General features: G+C 36.2%; 1 protein-coding gene across 2 annotated transcripts in view; it reads left to right on the top strand.

Moving 5' to 3' along the window:
• The window catches only part of Agbl1 (AGBL carboxypeptidase 1), a 705,341-nt gene that overhangs the window by 13,405 nt on the left and 669,236 nt on the right, over window positions 1-22,700 (top strand). The window lies entirely within an intron of this gene.

Below are 22,700 nucleotides of genomic sequence, written 5' to 3'. Positions count from 1 at the left end.
ATGCACTTCATTTTTTTATTATATATATATATTTTTTTTTTTCATTCATCCTAAGTTGGCTTCATATGTGGAATTCTGTCATGTCTGAATATGTCTGAAAAATCATGTGGCAAGTCTACTAAGAACTCTATGGCATAAGGGACTGAGGTGCCTCTGGGAGAGAAGTCATTCAGAAGACAAAGAAGCAGCAGCCATCAGCTTGAAAAGGTGCAAAGTTTCACTCACTGGAGGGATGGGAATCTTCAGAGTCTTTTGTCTTGTTTAGAGTTGTCTGGGGAACTGACAGAGATTGGCAGAAGGGAGAGATCTGAATTTGAAGGGTATGTCGGAGTCAGCATTCACATTAAAACTTTGCCTTCTATTTGAAATAGGCTGTTCATATTTGGTCTATTAATGGATTCATGTGGGGCTTTAGAATTTCTGGGGATGCTTTTTATAGAAACAGGGAGGAGGAAATGACACGTGATGTGGGGTCGGAGTGTGCCACCCCTTGCTAGCTTGTTCCACTGTGGACAAGCTTGTTTATCTGCACAAAGCTGTCTTTGAGCTGTCCAAACTTACTAAGTAGGAAAATTTATTGAGGCAGACAGATTACTTGTCTGTGACTGACTCATCTTGTGACCTTAGAAGAGCTTGTGTTCACTCTGTGTCTCAACACTCTCTGCTGGGAGCTGTTCTCTTGTTCCTTCTTTTCCAGGATGGATTTGCAGGTTTTGGTGATGAAAATGGCCATTTCCACTAGCCATGAAGCCTAGCCACATCCCCTCTAAGCTGGTTGGGTCCTCCCATCATGATATTTAACCCAGTTTTGAAGCTGAGTTGTCAGATGTCATCAGTGTACAGAATCTGCTGCGACTTGAAACTGTTAGCTTGCCTTGCTTCATAAATATCAAAGTTAATCAGAAATGGATAGGATTTTCCTTGCAGAGGCTGGGCCCTGAATCTCATCCTGTCTTCTGATCTCGGTATTACCCAGAGGCTGAGATCATTCCTTCATTCCTCACATTCATCATCTCTAGAGCTTTCTCAAGAACAGTGGAAATCAGGAAGAATTTTGTTCAGAACCATGCAGGTCTCCTTCTCACAGAGAATGGCATCTTTAATATTGTCACCCTCTCAATGCCTTCTCAGGTTTTCAGCAGCATCCTCATGTTATGATTATCTCTTTAGGCTCAGGGGTCCCAGGACCATGGACTACTGTGGGGGAATAGGGGTCAGAGGCTATGTGCTCTAGAGCACCTGGACTTAAATACCTTAGCAACAAGAGGAGGTGGATGTGTTTGGTCTCCAGCAAGTCTCATAAGCAAATTCCCCAGCTTAGCCTCCTGTTGGCTGTCCTAGTGTCTTCCTATGCTTAGAATAGTGTTAGGTGATCTTCTCCCCTCAGAGGTCTGATCTGCCAAGCCTCTCTGGCATTTGAGCTTTGCCTTAGTACAGAATTACTGGGCATGGCTTCATTGGCAGCTATTTATGGTGATTTCATCTTCAATTTATGAGCTGGAAAAAAATGTCCCAAACCTTTTCTACTTCTTCTTCTTCCCATATTACTATCTTTTCCAAAAGCCAAGCTTTCTCCAACCATCATACCATTGTTTGACCATAATGTTTGTTAGATAAATGGAGATTCAGCTAGAGCTAATAGGTTTCCTGCAATCATGAGAGATTTGGTGGCTCAGCTACTTTGTCATTGAGACAATAAGATCCAGGTTACAAGGAACAAATTTCACTGTTTCTCAAAAATAAATACTGAATTTCTCCTTGGGTGCCTTCCTTCTACCCCCATTAAGATACAGCTTTCCATTTAACACAGCTAGACTCTGGTCTTTCAGGGCATGGGCTCTCTTTGGGGGCTCAGAAACTATGTGCTCAGAGCACTTGAATTCAAGTGCTTTGGAACAGGAACAACAGAAAAAAAAATCCCACTCCAGCTTCATAAGTGCTGATACTAGGGATGTGCTGCATGAGCTCGACTTACTGACAGAGTGATTATGGCATCTGCAACCTGACTCCAAGCCTGTAGCTCATGGTGGAATGAATAGTTTCCTACATGAATTAAACCTTGGCAATAAGGTTCATGGGTTGAAATCCCTTTCATCTTCCTAAGAAACCAGTGATCTCTCCCTGATGAAGTCCAGTTATAGATATTCAAGTCACAGGATCTAAAGCTGGAATGTCCCAGATAACCTCTTTGTCCATCTCCTTCTTCTTAAGGGGAAGACATTGGAACCCAGAAAGGCTGAACCAAGATCTCTATCCTAACGTCCAGATACTATCCATTACTAGAAAATTCTGTACACAACCAAAACACAAAACAAAAATACCTCGAATTAGGGCTTTTATTAGACAACATTCAACATGTCTGTCTCAATGCAAGGCATTGGAGATTTGAAAACAACAGAAGGTGGATCTTGTCCTTGATTTGCTGATGAATCTAGGCTCACAGTAGCAATGCAGGTGGCAGGATGTTCCTCCATTCTGACCCATTCTTGGGCTGGTGAAATGGGCCAGGATGTGGGGAAAAAGGTACACTCATACACTGCTGATGGGACTGCAAATTGGTACAGCCAATGTGGAAAGCAGTATGGAGATTCCTCAGAAATCTGGGAATGGAACCACCATTTGACCCAGTTATCCCTTTCCTCAGACTATACCCAAAGGACTTAAAAACAGCATATTACAGGGACACAGCCACATCAATGTTTATAGCAGCACAATTCACAATAGCTAAACTGTGGAGCCAACTTAGATGCCCTTCAGTGGATGAATGGATAAAAAAAATGTGGCATATATACACAATGGAATTTTACTCAGCAATAAAAAAGAATTAAATCATGGCATTTGCAGGTAAATGGATGGTGTTGGAGAAGATAATGCTAAGTGAAGTTAGCCAATCCCACAAAAATAAATGCCAAATATTTTCTCTGAAGTAAGGAGGCTGATTCATAGTGGGATAGGGATAGGGAGCATGGGAGGAATAGATGACCTCTAGATAGGGCAGAGGGGTGGGAGGGAAAGGGAGAGAGCAGGGGGTTAGCAAGGATGGTGGAATGTGATGGACATCATTATCCAAAGTACATGTAAGAAGACATAAATTGGTGTCAAAATACTTTATATACAACCAGAGATATGAAAAATTGTGCTGTATATGTGTAATAAGAATTGTAATACATTTCACTGTCATTTATTTTTTAAAAATAAGTTTTTTTTTTTTTTAAAAAGAGTCTATGACAAGCACAGCAGAACGAATGACAGAGAAGGAGTTCAGGGTGTACAAAATTAAAATTTTCTGTAAATTAAAGGATGACATAAGAGAGCAAATACAGGCAGCAAAAATCATTTCCACAAAGAGCTACATAAACAAATACAGGAAGCAAAAGATTACTTGAATAGGGAGATAGAGGTTCTACAAAAACAAACAAACAAATAGAAATCCTTGAAATGAAAGAAATAATAAACCAAATTAAAAGTTCAATTGAAAGCATCACCAACAGATTAGACCACTTGGAAGACAGGATCTCCGACAAAGAAGACAAAATATATAATCTTGAAAAGAATGTAGACCACCCAGTGAAAATTGTAAGAAACCATGAGCAGAACATTGTGTACATTGTGACCAAAATGTAAATGTCTGGATAGATTGTCCAAACAAAAGCTGAGTGAAGAAAATATAGAACTCAATTATACAATTAATAATTTAGACTTAACTGACATATATAGAATATTCCATCCTTTCATGAACAAATACACTTTCTTCTCAGCACCACACGGATCCGTCTCTAAAATAGACCATATATTATGCCACAAAGCAACTCTTAGCAAATATAAAAAATAGAGATACTTCCCTGCATTCTATCAGATCATAATGGAATGAAATTACAAATCAATGATAAAATAAAAATAAAAGCTACTCCAACACATGGAGACTAAATAATATGCTACTGAATGAACAATGGGTTGCAAAATACATCAAAGAGGATATTAAAAATTTCTTAGAGGTAAATGAGAGCACAGATACAATGTATCAAAATCTCTGGGACACTATGAAGGCAGTACTAAGAGGAAAGTTCATTGCATGGATTTCATTCCTTAAAAGAAGAAAAAGGCACAAATAAATGACTTAACATTACATTTCAAAGCCCTAGAAAAAGAAGAACAAATCAATACAAAAAGAAGTAGAAGACAGGAAATAATTAAAATCGGAGCTGAAATCAATGAAATTGAAACAAAAGAAACAATTGAAAAAATTGACAAAACAAAAAGTTGGTTCTTTGAAAAAATAAATAAAATTGACAAACCCTTAGCCATGCTAATGAAGAGAAGGAGAGAGAAAACTCAAATTACTCACATACTGGATGTAAAAGGAAATATCATAACAGACACTACAGAAATACAGAAGATAACTAGAAATTATTTTGAAAAATTGTATTCTAATAAAATAGAAAATATCAAAGGCATTGAAAAATTTCTAGAGTCATATGATTTGCCCAAATTGAATCAGGATGATATACACAATTTAAACAGATCAATTTCAAGTGATGTAATAGAAGACACCATCAGAAGCCTAGCAACCAAGAAATGCCCAGGACAGACGAGTTCTACAAGACCTTTAAAGAAGAACTAAAACCAATACTCTTCAATTTATTTTAAGAAATAGGAAAATAGGCAGCACTTCCAAACTCATTCTATGTGGCCAATATCACCCTGATTCCAAAACCAGGCAAAGACACATCAAATAAAGAAAACTTCAGGCCAATATCTCTAATGAATATAGATGCAAAAATTCTCAATAAATTGTGGCAAATTGAATGCAAAAACATATAAAAATATTGTGCCCCATGATCAAGTGGGATTCATCCCAGGGATGCAAGGTTGGTTCAACATATGGAAATCAATAAATGTAATTCACCACATCAATAGCTTAAAGATAAGAATCATATGATCATCTCAATAGACTCAGAAAAAGCATTTGACAAAATACAGCACCCTTTCATGTACAAAACACTAGAAAAATTAGGGATAACAGGAACTTATCTCAACAGTTTAAAGGCTACCTATGCTAAGCCCCTGGGCAACGTAATTCTAAATGGAGAAAAATTGAAGGCATTCCCTCTAAAACCTGGAACAATACAGGGATGCCCTCTTTCACCACTTCTATTTAACATAGTTCTTGAAACAATGGCAGGAGCAATTAGATGATGAAAGAAACTAAAGGGATATGGATAGGTAAAGAAGAACTCAAATTAATACTATTTGCCAATGATGTGATACCTAGAAGACCCAAAATATTCCATCAGAAAATTTATAGAACTAGTAAATGAATTCAGCAAAGTAGAAGGATACAAAACTAACACTCATAAATCAAAGGCATTTCTGTATATCTGTGACAAATCCTCTGAAATTTAAATGAGGAAAAAAAACCTTGGAAATCAACCTAAGAAAGAGGTGAAAGACCTCTACAACAAAAACTACAGAACACTAAAGAAAGAAATTAAAGGCTTCAGAAGATGGAAAGACCTCCCTTGGTCTTGGATAGGCAGGATTAATATTGTTAAAATGACCATACTACCAAAACCATTATATAGATTTAATGAAATTCCAATCAAAATCCTGATGACATTCCTCATAGAAATAGAAAAAGCAATCATGAAATTCATCTGGAAAAATGAGAGATGCAAATAGCTAAAGCAATCCTTAGCAATAAGAGTGAAGAGGTGGCATCACTATACCAGAACTTAAAGTATACTACAAATCAATAGTAACAAAGATAGCATGGTATTGGTACCAAAACAGACAGGTAGACCAATGGTACAGAATAGAGGACACAGATACCAACCCACATAATTACAGTTATCTTATATTAGACAAAGTTGCCAAAAATATGCATTGGAGAAAAGATAGCCTCTTCAACAAATGGTGCTGGGAAAACTGGAAATCCATATACAACAAAATGAAATTAAACCCTTATCTCTCACCATGCACAAAACTCAACTCAAAATGGATCAAGGACTCAGGAATACAACCAGAGACCCTGTATCTAATAGAAGAAAAAGTAGGCCCAAACCTCCATCATATTGGATTAGGCCACTACTTCCTTAATACAACTCCTATAGTGCAAGAATTAAGAACAAGAATTAATAAATGGGATGAATTCAAACTGAAAAGCTTCTCCTCAGCAAAAGAAACAATAAGTGAGGTGAACAGAGAGCCTACATCTTGGGAGCAAATTTTTACCACTTGCACATCAGATAGAGCACTAATCTCTAGGGTATATAAAGAACTCAAAAGCTAAACACCAAAAAATCCCCAAATAACCCAATCAATAAATGGGCCAAGGACCTGAACAGACACTTCTCAGAAGAGGATATACAATCAATCAACAAATATATGAAACAATATTCATCATCTCTAGCAATAGAGAAATGCAAATCAAAATTGCTCTAAGATTTCATCTCTCTCCAGTCAGAATGGCAGCTATTAAGAATACAAACAACAATAAGTGTTGTTGAGAATGTTGGGAAAAAGGCCACTCATACATTGCTGGTGGGACTGAAAAATGGTACAGCCAATATGGAAAACAGTATTGGATATTTCTTGGAAAATTGGGAATGGAACCACCATTTGACCCAGCTATCCCACTCCTCAGTTTATACCCAACGGACTTAGTAACAGTATACTACAGGGACACAGCCACATCAATGTTTATTGCAACACAATTCACAATAGCTAAACTGTGGAACAAACCTAGATTCCCTTCAATAGATTAATGGATAAACAATGTAGCATATATACACAATGGAATATTACTCAGCAACAAGAGAGAATAAAATCATGGCATTTGCAGGTAAATGGATGGCGTTGGAGAAGATAATGCTAAGTGAAGTTAGCCAATCCCAAAAAACCAAATGCTGAATGCTTTCTCTGATATAAGGTGACTGATTCATAGTGTGGTTAGGAGGGGGAGCATGGTAGGAATAAATAAACTCTAGATAGGGCAAAGGTGTGGTAGGGGAAGGGAGGGGACATGGAGGTAGGAGAGATGGTGGAATAATAGACATCATTATTACCCTAAGTACATGTATAAAGACACGAATCAGTGTGAATATACTTTGTATACAACCAGAGATATGAAAAATCATGCTCTATATGTTAATATGAACTGTAATGCATTCCACTGTCATATATAACAAATTAAGGGGAAAAAGGTACAAAAACCCTGTCAAATACCCCCAAAAGGGTCTGGGTCTATCTGTGGCCATCCAAGTAGGGGTCCTAGTCTCTGTTTCTGCCTTGTGAGGTATGCTCTGATTTCTTGTCACCTGAGTGAGGTGGACCAGGTGTCTTGAGGAAGGTTCTGGAGCTCATGTCTATTGGGATATCCTGAAATGCCCTGGTCAATTTTTGATTCAGGCATGTTGGACTGTCAAGCAGATCTTTCCTACTGCTGCTGTGGTGTTTCTTTATCAGGGTGACACAATTGGACAGTCAGGATGGTGCTGATGTACTGATATTGGATGGATCAAGTGGTTTACATAGATGGGTTCCAAACAGACCAAACCAAACACCTAACCTAACCTAACCTAACCTAACCTAATTTCCTTTATCCCTCATAGGCTGGGCTGGCCTTACATGTACCACTTTCCCAATTTCCCCTGGTGAGAGTCCTATATTTACATCTTTATTTACTTTATTTCAAGTCCATACTTCTCACACCTGTACCTAGATTCCCCCTAACCCTTTTCCCTCTAGAGATGAGGTGATTGTTTCCAATATTCACTTGCCATAGATGTTTATCTTTGAGCCTAGCCTGACTCAGTGAGGACTCTTTACAAAGAAATTTGTATCTTCCTATAAATCATCTTCCTTGAAATATTGTAAATACCTACAAATATGTTGGAGAGAATTTGAGAACTTGGTGGGAAGTACAGAAATACTTACCAGGAGACACTCTTGTGACTTTAACCCATTGCTTGGAGGGAACTGATATTTCTATTTTTTTTGAGGGGGGGGGGGCTACTGAGGATTAAACTTGGGGATACTCAACCGCTGAGCTATGTCCCCAGCCCTATTTTTATTTTGTTTAGACACAGGGTCTCACTGAGTTGCTGTGGCTGGCTTTGAACTTGCGATCTTCTATCTTAGCCTCCCAAGCCTCTGAGATTACAGGTGTGCACCATCATGCCTGGCCAGGAACTGATATTTCCCATGGACCGTGACCACATTTTTCAGGGACTGATTCTATACTCAAACACCACAGATTATAAAGCCAATGGGGGAAGTTCCTTTCCTAGGGGACTATGAGTGCATGTGGCATCTGGAGATGTGCCTATTTAGCATGGAAAATCCAGCTCAATTAGCTAGGAATGAAAGAGCTCAAAGGAAGTCATTGTGCAGCTTCATAATCATTGAAAGCTAGCTGCTTTTAGGAATTTAGGCAGAGATTGTAGGATGAGGACAGATTGGAGGCTTTCTAAGTTCAATTATAGTGCTATTTTAATAGTAGATCTTGGTGTGATCATTAGGAGTATTCAAAAGAACTAATGAGAAAAACGTTTAGAGAACAATAGATGGCCATTTAAAAGGAGTGAATTGTTATAAATTTGGTCTGAAATTCTTTCAATGGTACATAATAGGTATATAGAAATGCCAGTTACATTAATGAATGCTGTTGTCTGGGTTTCTCTTTTAACTGTTCATTTATTCACCCAATAGTATTTTGGGGCTTTATTATTAACAGAGATGGGTATGCTTTGAGATGAAATGACATAGTCATTGTCCTCAAGAAGCTTATGGATACATATATTCATCAGTGTGTAAATGAATAAGGTTAATGTTATATAGTTGGGATATTCGAGAAGAAGGGTCTCAGTCTACTAAGGAACTGGCACAGAGGAATTCATTGGCATGGCAGCTTTTGGTTTGAAGTAGGAAGGGATTTCCCAGATGGCAAGGTTGTTAAAGAAGGACCTTCCAGGCAGAGCAAATGTGAAGACCGAAAAGCATGTGTGAGTGCGCGCGCACGCACACACACACACACATGCACGCACACAAATGGCAATTTGATGTATTGTTGGAGTATATTGCAAGGGCAGGAAGGCAGTGAGCTCATCCAAATTGATTTGGAACACTCTTATATCTTAGTAGACAACAAGAGAATGAGAATATATAATTCACAAAGAGGAAATGGAAAAACTGAGAAGTTCATAAAAATATTCAGCTTTCCAATAATCAGGAGGAAGGCAGTTTAGATCAAGACACCAATTTCACAAATCAGAGTAACAAACATTGTGAAAAATGATAATAATCATTGTTGGTGAGGATCCAATATGATGGGTACTTATGTGCTGCTGGGAAAGTTGCTTGATTAAATCTTCATAAAACAATGGGGTGCTGTATACCAAGATTAGAAGAAAGTTCCCATTCCTCAATTCACATGTTTTACTCCTCAAAATCTGTCCTGAAAAATCACTGTAAAAGGCAGATGAAGATCTGTGCATAAAAATATCAATCACAGTTTACTTATAATTGGATATATTATAACCAGAAAATGTTCAATAATGGGGAATGATTGGTGAAAGTGATATATTTACACATCATACCATTATGTAGCAGCACACAAAAATGTAGACTGGGAATGGTGTTTGTCATGGGAAAGCACTTGAGATAAAATACTGGCTAGAAAAAAATAAGGTTTAAAATTCATGTAAAAAATATTCACACTACTGCTTCAGGCCAAGATGGGAAAATGGGTTAGATTTATCTTTCTACTTGGGGGAAAAAAGCTATAGATAGAAACATAAAATTATGTTTTTAAAGATATGGACATCTGGCAATAATGGATGATGATCCCTGAAAGCTGAACCCTTAAATTGCTCCAGCTTACTGTCTTAAGAGAGTTTCTAGGTTGTAGTGCAAGGAAGTTGGGGTGGGGAAGGGACCCAGGTGCAGCCCAGACTTCCCGAGTTAAGAAAACAGAGTTGAGACCATCTGAGGTCTGAGAGAGACCAAGGTGCATAGAATTTTTTTAGGACAGAATACTGAAAATAGGGAGCTGCACAGAGAAAGAGCATTCTGGAGATTTTCAGGGGTCTTCCTTCAAATTTTGAACTGGATATTGACTGGAGCTTATAGTTAGATATACTATAACCAGAAAATATTCAATGTGGGGAAATTTCCCAAGGCCAGGTAAAGGAACAAACCAGGTCTGGCACACACACAGGACTGGAAATAATGCTTGGTTCTACAAGGCAGACTGGAAGACCTCATGATTCATGGGCATTGGATAGAGTACACAAAAGGCTGTTGACTTTATAGTAGGGAGTGTTAGCTCTAGACTGAGCACTTGTCTGGTGCTGCCTAACAAATGTTGAAAGTAAGACCTGAGAAGATAAAACTATTTCCAAGTAATGGAAATTATAGGAATACCAATATATTCAACAAGGGAGCAGTTGCATTGTGTAGAACCCAATTTAAAAAAATCATCAGGAGCCAGGCTCATGATGGCTCATGCTTATAATCCCAGTGGTTCAGGAGGCTGAGGCAGGAGGATCATGAGTTCAAAACCAGCCTCAGCAAAAGCGAGGCATTTAGCAATTCAGTAAGATCTTGTCTCTAAATAAAATACAAAATAGGGCTGGGGATGTGGCTCTGTGGTCAAGTGCCCCGGAGTTCAATCCCTGATATTCCCTGCCCTCAAAAATAATCATCAGGCATGCAAAGAAACAGGAAGATACTGCTATAATAAGGAGATAAATTATTCAATCAAAATCAATCCCAAACTGCTGTAGATATTGGAATTATCAGATAATAAAATTAAAATCTTATTCTAACAATGTTCCATAAGTTGAAAAATTTTAAAAATGACATAGAATATTTTAAAAGACTCGAACTGAATTTCTGGAGATGAAATCTACAGTGTTTAAGAAATAATTACAATGGATTGAATTGAGGAAAATTAGACATGGTAGAAGAAAAGACAAACTTGAAGAGATAGCAACAGAAAGTTTTTAAATCAAATGCAGAGAAGAAGATAATGATATAGAAGATATAGAGAGGAGAGAACCAGTGAACTCAGGAGCAACTTCAAGCATCTTGATACACAGTGAGAGGAGAGAAACAGGTGGATACAGCGAATATACTGGAAGAAATAATGGCTTAAATTTCTGAAATATGATGAAAATGTAAAGTTAGAGGCCCAGGAAGCTTAACACATCACAAACACAGGAAACATGAAAAAAAATGACTTCAAGGCAAATCATCATTGAATTGCTCCAAATCAATGACAATGAAAAAATCTTAAAAACATCAGAAAAGCAAAAAGAAAAAAAATGCATTATGTACATTGGAACAATGCTTAGAATCAAGCAGATTTCTCTTTGGAAACAATGTATGAAGAAAGAGTGGACCAGCATTTTGAAAGTATGGAATTCTATACTCAATGAAAATCGTTTTTGAAAATGCAGATGGAGAAAGACTTTTCAAACCTACAAAAGTTCAAAGAATTCATCAACAGAAAATTCTGTGACAAAAAAAAAGTCAAAAAAAAAAAAAAAAAACTTCAGGCAGAAGGAAAATGAGACCAGATGGAAAGATCCCCCTGCTCAAAGACGGAGGCGCACCAGAGATCATCAGGACATGAGTGCATATGTTTGGTTTTTAGTTTATTATTTTAGCTTTGTTAAATGATAGTTGGTGTCTAAGTAAAAATAATCACAGTGTAGTCTGGAGTTTGTATTCCCCATGAAGTTGAGATATTTGACAATGAAAGCACAAAGATGGGTAGGAAAGAAATGGAAGTTTTCTATTGGGATCATTTTTTATGAGCAATGGTAGAGTAACACTGAAAGGTAGATCGTGATGAGTCAAAAAAATGTGCACTAAAGCAACCACTAAGACAGTTAGGAGTCATGACTAATAAAGTCTACCAGGTGACAAAATGGAACACAACCACACAATTCATCCAGAGGAAATGAGGAGAAAGGGAAAGATAACCAAGGAACAAATGTTACAAATAGACAGAAAACAGAGGTTAAATGTAAAACCCAACCATATCAATAGGAAGTCAACATGTTTAAGTATTCCATTTAAAGGTTATCATATTGATAAATCAGCAAGCCTCCACTAAAATGCTACATCCAAGAAAGAGTTTAAATGTAAGGACACGATTAGGTTAACAGTTGAAGGGTGGAAAAGATCTACCAAGCTAATACTAATCAAAAGAAAGCTAGAATGCCTTTCTAATATTAGATAAAGTAGATTTCAGAGCCAAGAATATTGCCAGGGATAAAGAAAGTGATTTTGTAAAAATAAAATGTAATTTTATCCAGAGGTCTTATAAACTAAATATTTTTGAGTCTAATAACAGAGCTTCAAAATAATTGCAGTAAGAACTGATAGAACTGAAATGAGAAGTAGACATATCTATGATTATAACTAGAGATTTCAGTGATTCTGTCTCTCAATAATTGATGGAATAATTAGAGAGAAAATCAGCAAGGACACAGAAAATTGAAATGACACTATCAAAAATCATGACTTAATAATTGTTACCGAATACCTTAACCACCAACAACACAATATACATTTTCTTCAAGTGCGCATAGAATAGTTATCAAGATATACAAGATTTTGGGCTGTAAAACCAGTCATTTAAACTTTGAAGAATTAGAGTGATGAAGAGTATCTTCTCTGATCCCAGTGGAATTAAATTGTAAATCAACAACAGAAAGGTTTCTGAAATGATCCCCAAATGTTGGAGATTAAATCGATCATCTTCTAAAGACACCATGGGTCAAAGAAAACATCAGAATGGAAACTAGAAAATATTTTGAGCTGAATAAAAATGAAGTACAGCATGTTAAAAATCTCTGGGATGCTATAGCCTTGGGGGAAATTTATAGACCAATAGGCTTGTATGGGAAAAGAAGAACAATAGGGAGATCTCTAAATTGAGACTGTAGCTTCTACCTTAAACAAATAGGAAAAAAAAAAAAAAAAAAAAAAAAAAAAACCAAAACAACAGAATAAGTAAGAGGAAGGAAATAAGAAACATTAGTATAGAAAACAATAAAAGGCCAAAGGCAGAGGACTGTAGGCCAGCCCCAGCAGTGTAGCCAGGCCCTAAACAACTTAGCAAGACCCTGTCTCAAATAAAAAATAAAAATGGCTGGGGATGTGGCTCAATGGTTAGGGATCCTGGGTTCAATTCCTGGTACAAAACAAACAAAAAAAATCCTGATTCTTTGAGATCAATAAAATTGATAAAACTTCTATGTAGACTAATTAGGAAATAAGAGAAGTCAGAAATTACCAGCAATGAGAGGCAAAATTTTTCCAAGTTTTAAAGACAAGCAAAGTGTAATTAAGAAATACTAACAACTTTGGCAAATAAATAGTTAACTAAGATTAAATGGAAGAATTCCTTAACAAACATAGTTATCAAAGGCCACTCAGGAAGGAGAAAACCTAAGTAACCTTGCATTCATTAAGTGAGTCAAATAAATAGTTGATTATACTCACAAAGAAAAGCGTATGTTAGATGTCTTCACTGGCAAATTCTAAAAAACATTTAAAAACTAAGGATTAGCAATTTTACACAAAGAAAATTTTAAAAGATGGGCTATTTCCCACCTTATTTTATGAAGCCTTCATTACCCTGATACCAAAAGCAGCTAAAGACTTTAAAAGGAAAAAACAAACAAAACAAACAAAAAACAACCAAAACTATAAACTAATAGTTCTTGTTAGTAGAGATGCAAATATACTTAAAGCAATTTTAGAAAATTGATATGAACAGTATAAAAGAAGATCAAAATGGAGTGATATTTATCTTCGGAATGTAAGATCGGCTTAATATGTAAAAATAATTAAATATAATTTACCATTTAAAATATCCAACAACATATGATTATCTGACCAGACACAAAAAAGCATTTGACAAAATCCACCACTTACTGATAAAACTCACCATATACATGGGAACTTCCTCAATAAATTACACCAGTGAAAACTATCAGATTACCTTTTACTTAATGGTCAAAGATTGAATGCTTCCCCACCCAGATCAGAAGCAGGACAGGAAGGTTCACTTTAATTGCTTCAGTATTATATTGGAGGTTCTAGTCATTGACAAAAGGCAGGGAAAATAAATAAAAGACATTCAAATGGGTAAGGAAGAAGTAAAACATTATTTGCAGATGATCCTCTATGTAGAAATTCTGATGGACTTTACACACAAAAATCTGCAGGATTAGTAAGTGAGTTTCTCAAAGTTCCAGATGCAAGATTCCTATACAAAACTAAAACATAGTCTTACATAGTGCAGCAAATTATTGGAAAGTAAATTTTTTAAAAATACAGTTTATAAAAGAATTAAATATATGAATACTAAGGATAAATCTGATAACAGATGCAAAATACCTGTACAATGCAAAGTACATAACAATGATGAAACAAATTAAATAAGATCTTAAAAGAGAGAGTTCACAGCTAGAAGACTCAATATTATTAAAATGCCAATTTCTCTTAATAAAAATGCCAATTTCTATAGATTCAATGCATTCCAAGTCAAAATTGTGAAGTTTTCTTTTTTGGTAGAAACTTATAAATTGGTTTAAAAATTCATTTGGAAATGCAAAGGTCATAGAATCACCAAAACAATTTTGGAAATAAAGAAAAAAATCGGAGGAGTAACAATAATTTATTTCAAATTATATAAAGATATACAGTAATTAAGATGATGTGGTATTGATGTCAAAGCTGATAAATAGATTAATGGACCAAAACAGACAGTTCAGAAATTAATTCATTGATAACTATTTTTGGTATAGGTGAGCTTGATGGATAAACAATCATCTGTTTAAGAAATTGTGCTTGGAAAATTGGAAATCCATGTACAAAAAATGAATTTAATCTTATACTTCATACTGTAAACAAAGATTAACATGAAATGGAAAACAGACATAAATGTGTATGTAAAAATACAAAATTTCCAGAAGGAAACATGAATACCTTTGTGATCTTTGGCTATGCAATAATTTTATCAATAGGACATCGACATCAAAATACATACTTCAAATAACAAATTGATAAATTGAACTTCATTAGTATTAAAAACTTCTGAACCTCAAAGGCACTGTTAGGACAATGAGGATATAGGGCATACTCTGGGAATCAATATCTGTAAATCATGTTCTCATAAAGAGTTTTATATTGTATATATAAGGAACACTAAAATTACAATCCACTTGAAAAATGAGAAAAAAATTTGAACAGATATGTCACCAAAGAAGACATGCACATGGAAAATATGTGATTATTAGGAAATACTGATTTAAACTGTAAGGTGCCACATTCGTAATCCTGGCGGCTTGGGAGGCTGAAACAGGGAGAAACTCAAGTTCAAAACCAGCCTCAGAACTCAGTGAGATCCTGTCTCTAAATAAAATACAAAACAGGGCTAAGGATGTGGCTCAGTGGTTAAGTGCCTCTGGGTTCAATCCCCGGTACCAAAAATTAAAAAAAAAAAAAAAAAATAAACACAAATCTGTAATGTGATAACAACTTAGAATGGTTGAACTTAAAAAGATTGACCATCACAAGTTTTGCAAAGATGGGGAGGCACTGGAACTCTCACTCTTTTGCAATGTAAAAGTGGAACGACACTTTGGATGACAGTCTGGCAGTTTCTTATAAATTAACCCTACACTCACCATATTACCCAGCATTCTTCTTCTAGGTATCTACACAATAGAAATGAAGCATATAGTATCACAAAGACTTGTTCACAACTTTCATTGCAGTTTTATTTGTAACAGCAAAAAACTGGAGACAATTCTAATGCTGAACAGATTCCTAACAACTGCTGAACAGATAAACTGTAATTTTGGCTGAGATATTGCTCAGCAACAAAAAGAACAAATAATTGATATATGCTATAGTATGCATAAATTTGAAAATGATTATTCCAAGTGAAAGAAGCCAGACAGAAAAGGACACACTGCATGATTCCATTTATATTAAAGTCTAGAAAAAGCCACATAAACTACAGTAAGAGAAAGCAGGTGAATGGCTATCTAGAGCCAGGGTTGGGGTGAAGTTGGGGATGGAAGAAGAATTACAAGGAAGCATGAGGAAGCTTTGGGGTTTATGGATGGGTTCATTATCTTAATTGTGACCATGTTTCAAGGGTGTTTACATACATAATATCCTATCAAATTGTATTCTTTAAATTTATATAATTGTATTCCAGTATACCTCAACATATCAGTTACAAAGCCAAAAATTGTTCCCTTCACATAAAGAATATACATAATAAAATATTTAAAGAAATAACTCTAGTTATTTCTGGGTGGTGGGACTATAAATTAATAACTTATTTTTTCTGTAATCATTAGACATTACTTTTCTAATTATGAAAATTAAAACTGAATAAAAATAATTTCATTACTGTCTAGTCTAGAATATATTTGATAGTCTGGCTACAGACACATGCATTAAAATAACAACACTATCATTGATAATTAGATCATGCATTTATTCATTCAGAAAGGAATTGAAGAGAAATCTGGATGGATGAGATAGATTTAACTCATCAGTGTTAGGGATGAGAAATGGAGGGAGTGGGATAGAGTGTTTTGGGGGTAGAGAAAAAAACATTAGAATATGCATAGAAGCAAGAAACAGTCTGGTTTGTGTGGGGCAAATAAATAGTTAGATACTAATATAGAAGACAAAATTAGAGAGATGGATGATAAATCTCTGAATCTTGTCTTCTCCTATCCGTTCTTCCCTTTCCTCCTCCTTTCCCCTCCTTTTCCCCCCTCTTTATCATCTTAGGTTCCCTCCCTTCATTTTAGGCACATTCCTTATGTTTGTTTTTAGTGTGAATAATTCAATTTTCTGCTATATCCTGTCTGCAGTTCACTGCCTCCAACAAAGTTTTAAACTCATAACTATGTAGTTCACATATGTATTCAGTTTTTAATGTTCTTAGATTTATGGCCTCATGACAGTTTTCTTCAGTGTCATAGACACAAATGTCCTCTAGAATATACCTAAGAATGCAAAGTAGGTATTTTGGAATTCATTTCCCTTTTCTAAGTTACACTTAAATTCTGTTTCACGGGAGGTACCTCTTGAGTATTCAGAAAATTGATAGCCAGCTCTTTGTGAATCCAAGAGCAGTTTTCTTTGCTATTTCAACCTTACAGAGGCAGATCTGTTCTTTTACAATATTAGTTGTAATAAAAAAACAGTCCTGTTGGATTAAGTTGGTGTTTGTATGAGTCTCCACTTAAATGTTTCATAGCAGGATCTCCAGAGTCAGATTAGAGGAGGAAGAAAATAAATCGTTATAGTTGCTATTTTAGCAGTTTGTGCCTGGCAATCTGGACAAGTAGTATCTACAGTCATAACAACAGTTTTGTTATTTTATCAGTATTGTGGATAAAGAATAATGAGCTCCCCATCAGGGCTAATTCTTAGGTGTGTGTGTTCAAGAGCAGCCCTGGAGGATGCCTCACTTGCAGGTATGTGCAGGAGGAAGGTCCTCAATCTCATGCTGTCCAAAAGATTCTCTTGTTGTTTTCACCTCATGTTCTCATTCCTCAGGGACAGAGGGTTTCTCCCAGTGTTTAGTGAGGCCTGTCCTATCTTTGGCTATCAGTGATTCTTCCAAATGTTTTACTATGAGATGTTCGATTCTGTTTTTCAGTGCTGCTAACATTTTTGTAGTTTGAATATTTCTGCAAGACTTTTAAAGGGTTAAAACAATGTCAGAATCTGACATGCCAATAATTTTAAAATTCTATGGAATCCTCAGATATTTTATGCAGGTGTAAAAGTAGAAAGTGCTCAATCCCATAACCTCACTTGATAAGTAGAGAGGGCAAATCCAAAGTAGGTGGTTTCCTGTCATTTGCACAAATAGTGGATAGAAGAGCTCAAATAAGATTCCAGGTCTCCTGACTTCCTATGCAAGTCCATCTTCACTACACTATATTGCAGCATGATGACGTTTTTTTTCAATGCAACTTAAAAATAAGAATGATTAAATGACTAGAATAAATAAATAAAACATATGCAGTGGACAATTTTACTAGAGCCCAAGGGCTCTAAAGAGGAAAGAGGCAGCCTTGGGCCTCTGTTTCCTTGAGGTTGAAATAATTTGCCTTGGAAAATTACCCACCCTACTCAGAGTAATCATCATCACACATAATACAATCCCATTTTATGTGGCAAGTTTCAGGCCAAATGAATCCCCCCAAAATGCTTTTCAGAATTAATATCAAGGTCCCCCAATTATATGATGCTATTATGGAGTTAAATAGTACATTTGCAGAATTCAAATACAAAAAGGGAAGAGGGAAAGCAAAAAATGATCAGGTAATGGCAATGAAGAAAAGCAATATTTCTGAAACAAGATCAAGAGTCAATGAGGCAAAGAAACAGGAAATGCGGTTCCAGATGGCAAAACCCACTCATCCTGAGCACCTGCAACCCACCGCCATCTCTTGGTAGCTCCGGGTATTACAGCTCCAGACTGCCCCTGCCATAAGCTGGTACAGTTCTTTAAGGTAGAAAGACAATAGAGCATTATAACATCTCCTTATTTATAGATATGCTATTCCCAATAAAATCAAAGAAAACATATTTTAAAAATTTCAGTTCACTATTTTTCCTGTTGGTTTTCTGAAGAAATCCAAATATCGACTTAAATTTAATTTTTGTTGAGGATAAATGTTCACTCTTAGAAATATCCCATTAGTATTCTCTTTTTGAGCAGAGTTGCTGGTGAAGGCTGAAGTGAGTTCTTGAACAATTTAGTCATTGGGTCAATAATGATTTTTTTTCTTTCTTTTTTTATTTATTTCTTACATACATAACAATAGTGGAGTGCATTACATTCATAATTATCCATTCACAGCACAATTTTTTTTGTAACTCTGTATATAAAGTATGTTCACACCAAATTATGCCATTATATATGAGCTCTCTTATTTTTTGCATACAATTCTTAATACACTTTTATACCACCATTTATCATATCTCTGTTTGAATATAAGGTATGTTGACACCAAATTCACATCTTCATACATGGATTTTGTATAATGATGACCCTCTCCTTCCACCACCCTAGCTATTCCCCTTCTCCCCCACTTTCCCTCTCACCCCATTCCCTATCTAGAGGTAATTTTCCTCCTATGCTATCCCTCCCTACCCCACTTTGAGTCACCCCCCCTTATATCAGAGAAAACATTTGACATTTGTTTTTTGGGGATTGGCTAACTTCACTTAGCATAATCTGCTCTAATGCCATCCATTTCCCTGCAAATGCCATGATCTTATTGTTTTTTAGTGCTGAGTAGTATTCCATTGTGTATAAATGCCACATTTTTTTATTATCCATTCATCAACTGAAGGACATCTAGATTGGCTCCACAGTTTAGCTATTATGAATCGTGTTGCTATAAACATTGATGTGGCTGTGTCCCTGTAGTATGCTGTTTTTAGGTCTTTTGGGTATAGTTCGAGAAGAGAAATAGCTGGGTCAAATGGAGGTTCCATTCCCAGCTTTCCAAGGAATCTCCATACTGCTTTCCAAATTGGCTGCACTAATTTGCAGTCCCATCAGCAGTGTATGAGTGAACCTTTTTCCCCCGCATCCTCGCCAACACTTGTTGTTGTTTATCTTCATAATGGCTGCCATTCTTACTGAGGTGAGATGGTAATGATTTTGTTTTTAAAAGCAGAACCAGAAGAGTATATTTTGAAAGGCAAATGTTAAGAGGCTTTTGATTTTCCATGGAATCTTATACATTTCTCCCCTTGTATTTTTTTTGTTTGTTTCAAAAGGACACATGGCTTAAAGACAGAATTTTAAACTAATTGTTTTAAAAGAAGGATCTAAAATAAAAACATATTTTCTGACCTTGAAAATTACCCTTTAAGGAATTGCTGGTATTTTATGGCAAGAACTGGTTTATGAATGTCCTAGCCTTGGAAAATTGAATTGACTCTGATATTTGGAAGATGGTGCATTTTCCATGTCTCAAGATGGGTTTGACAATATCATGTATTCCCATATAAACCATGGGAAATTATGTTTTTATCAGTAGAAGGGGAAAATGGGGAAATGAGTGACACTATAAAGATAGATCTTTTTGCTATGGGTACCTATGTCACCATTTCAAGTGTAGGGTCAAGGTTGAGGGCAGACCTGCTGCCAGTCAGAGTTTTTGCTATGGGAATGATGTTTTATTTTCAAGAGCCAATCTGATATGAAATCATGTGGTCATTACAAAGGCCTCTTGTCAGTCAGTCTCACAAGGGGTACCATTGCCACAGACTTATGAATCACTGTATTCACAAGTATACAACATCAGTCGAGCACCCAAGATATGCTGGAGTTTTCATGTACATTATCTTATTTAATTTTTATCATATCACTGGGAAGTTGGCATTCATGCCATCAGTTACAAAAGCAGAAACAGATCCTGAGGGATATTCAGCAACATATTCAACAACACACTGGAATGAAGCTTCAAGGTAGAGCATCTGGGCTCAAACTCCTCCACTCTTTTAAGTGCATGCTGGCTTGTCCATTGATGCAGCTCTAGCCTGTGCCCGTGTCCATGTATAATTTGAGAGTCACTAATCTACTATTGATATTAATGTTGTATAAAATAAAATTAAAATATTTATGTCTGTATCTTCCTTTGTGCTTCTAAGCAAATACATTCAAACTGTCCTGCAAACACATATATCCCTAGGAAAACCTACATATCCACATTCACAAATCTGGCAACTGGATCTTACACTGCATCAATAATAAGAAAGGGTATGTGGAAAAGAAAGACATTGCTTTCCATGTTCAAATTCTGATTTCTTTACAAGGTTTTTTATGTTGTTATTATTATTAACTATTTTGTGTGTGTGTGTGTGTGTGTGTGTGTGTGTTTGTGTTATTGGGGACTGAACTTGAACTCCAGAGCACTCTTCCACTGAGCTAAATCTCTGGCCCTTTTTATTTTTCATTTTGAGACAGGGTCTTGTTAAGTTGCTCAGGTTCATTTTGAAGTTGAGATCCTCCTGCCTGGTCTCCCAGTCACCAAACAGCTGGGATTATAGGTGTGTGCCACTGTGCCTGAATATAAGATTCTCCTTTTTCTTTAAGTGGAAGATTCTTTTTATTTTCTTTTTTTGGTTCTGGGTATAAAACCCAGGGCCTTATGCATGCCAGGTAAATGCTCTATCCCTAAGCCACAATATATTTTTTTAAATGAATCTTTATATGGAACTCCAAAAAGTAATACAAATACGAGCTACTTTTTTGTAAGTAATGGCTGAAAATCCATAGTTTTGCCTTCTCCTTGTTCCTGAATTGTCTCTATCCCATCATATTCAAAAGAACATGTATTTAAAGCCTCTATCTATTGAAAATAACATTAGGTCAGAAGTCACGAATCAGGTCTCTCTCTTTCATTGAACTTAAGGAAGTTTTTAATGTTGCTGAGCCTCAATTTCCCTACTTTTTTTTTTGATGTGGTACTGGGGATTGAACTCAGGGGCACTCTATGATTAAGCTACATTCCAAGTCCTTTTTATTTTTCTTTCAGACGGCATCTTGCTAAACTGCTGAGGCTGGCCTTGAACTTGCCATTGAGCCTCCAGCCTTAGCCGCCCAAGTCGCTTGGATTACAGGCGTGTGGCACCATACCCATCTTTCAATTTCCCCACTTTTAACATGAACATAATAGTACTTGTCCTATGGGAATGTCATGAAGCTTAAATGAGATGAGGCATATAAAAACCTAGAACAACTGAATTTAACAAGCCTCAATAAAGAATATTACCCTTCATCCCTCATCCTCAGTCCCTCAAAAGCCCTCTTTACAACTGTCAGGATTATATTCAGATCACATGTGACTAAAACTTCCACTGATCAACCAGCACACTACCCCAAGGCTCAGTTAACCCTGTCTTCTGATTTGCAGATGCAGCTATGTATATCACCATTTAGACTCACCATTTTGAGCATTTGCTCAAAAACTACTGTAGGGGCTGGGGTTGTGGCTTAGTGGTAGGGTATTTGCCTGGCATGTGTGAGGTCCTGGGTTTGAGCCTCAGCATCAAATACAAACAGACAAATAATAATAATAATAATAATAATAATAATAATAATAATAATAATATCCATTGACAACTAAAAAAATATTTTAAAAAACTACTGTATTTTAGATAGCATCATCTCCCTTTTTACCTCAGGGATCCAGAGTTAGAAATTGAGGGTCATCTATACGTTAGAAGCATCAAGGCATTTTTAAAATTGTATTTTATTTTATTTTTTGGTTTGCAGTAATGGAGATTGAACCCAGAAGTGCTCTACCACTTAGCTACATCCCCAGTTCTTTTTATTTATTTTTTATTTTAAGACAGGGTCTTGTCTTGCTAAGTAGCTGAGTCTGGCCTCAAACTTGTGACGCTCCTGTCTCAGCCTCCCTAGTTGCTGGCATTACAGACTTGAGCTACCACACCCTTCTAATAGATACTCACTTGCAGGGTCCAGATTGGGGAAGGATGCAAGGTCCACCTCACCATCCTTATTCTCAACACAACTACACTCATTCACTAATGTGGGAGGAGAGTTGTTAAAGTGAAGGAGGATAAAGGACAGATGGAGATGAAATAGCTTTTAAAAAAAT

Source organism: Marmota flaviventris, chromosome 2 (assembly GCF_047511675.1).
Source record: "Marmota flaviventris isolate mMarFla1 chromosome 2, mMarFla1.hap1, whole genome shotgun sequence".
In the NCBI taxonomy this organism is placed as follows: domain Eukaryota; kingdom Metazoa; phylum Chordata; class Mammalia; order Rodentia; family Sciuridae; genus Marmota; species Marmota flaviventris.
Note: the sequence above shows the minus strand (reverse complement) of the source record. Positions and strands in the feature narration are given on the sequence as shown.